Below are 449 nucleotides of genomic sequence, written 5' to 3'. Positions count from 1 at the left end.
AGACTAGCTTCTGGATGTGGGGGTAGCGCGCTTTGGTCTCGGAGAGCACCTCGCTGATGAAATAGACCGGTCGCTGGGTAGGCAGAGTATGCCCTTCTTCCTGCCTCTCTACTACTACGGCAGCGCTGACCACTTGGGTTGTTGCGGCGACGTAGAGTAAGAGGGCCTCGTCCAAGGTCGGGGGTATCAGAATGGGAGGATTGGTGAGCAGCCTCTTGAGTCTAGTCGAGGGCTTCCTCGGCCTCGGGGGTCCAGGAAAAACAGCTCGGACTTTCTCAAGAGTCGGTACAGAGGCAAACCTTTTTCGCCGAGGCACGAGATGAAGCGGCTCAGGGCCTGCAAGGCATCCCATGACCCTCTGTACTCCCTTGAGGTCTCTGATTGGTCCCATGCTGGTTATAGCCGAGACCTTCTCTGGGTTGGCCTCAATGCCGCGTTCCGAGACTATG

This window comes from Miscanthus floridulus, chromosome 11, assembly GCF_019320115.1.
Source record: "Miscanthus floridulus cultivar M001 chromosome 11, ASM1932011v1, whole genome shotgun sequence".
NCBI classification, from domain to species: Eukaryota; Viridiplantae; Streptophyta; class Magnoliopsida; order Poales; family Poaceae; genus Miscanthus; species Miscanthus floridulus.
Note: the sequence above shows the minus strand (reverse complement) of the source record.